This window comes from Apodemus sylvaticus, chromosome X (assembly GCF_947179515.1).
Source record: "Apodemus sylvaticus chromosome X, mApoSyl1.1, whole genome shotgun sequence".
In the NCBI taxonomy this organism is placed as follows: domain Eukaryota; kingdom Metazoa; phylum Chordata; class Mammalia; order Rodentia; family Muridae; genus Apodemus; species Apodemus sylvaticus.
In genome coordinates, this window is record NC_067495.1 from 81920881 (window position 1) to 81921394 (window position 514).

Here is a 514-nt window from a genome sequence, read left to right on the forward strand (position 1 = left end):
AAATCACAAAGGGAGACAATACTGGAGAAAACCTAGGAAAGAGATCAGAAGTCATAGATATTCAAGCATCACCATCAGAATACAAGAGATAGAAGAGAGAATCTCAGGTGCAGAAGATACCATAGAAAACATTGACACAACATTCAAAGAAATGCAAAACACTCCTAACCCAAAACATCCAGGAAATTCAGGACAAAATGAGAAGACCAAAGCTAAGGATAATAGATATAGAAGAGAATGAAGATTCCCAACTTAAAGGGCCAGTAAATATCTTCAACCAAATTATAGAAGAAAACTTCCCTAACCTTAAGAAAGATGCCTATGAACATACAAGAATCCTACAGAAGTCTAAATAGATTGAACTAGAAAAGAGATTTCTCCTGTCACATAATAATCAAAACACCAAATGTACTAAAGAAAAAAGAATATTAAAATATATTTTATCTACCCTAGGAAAAAACAAACTATTTTCTTGTGTATTAAAAAAAAAAATTCTCTGTGTTTCCACATTTAA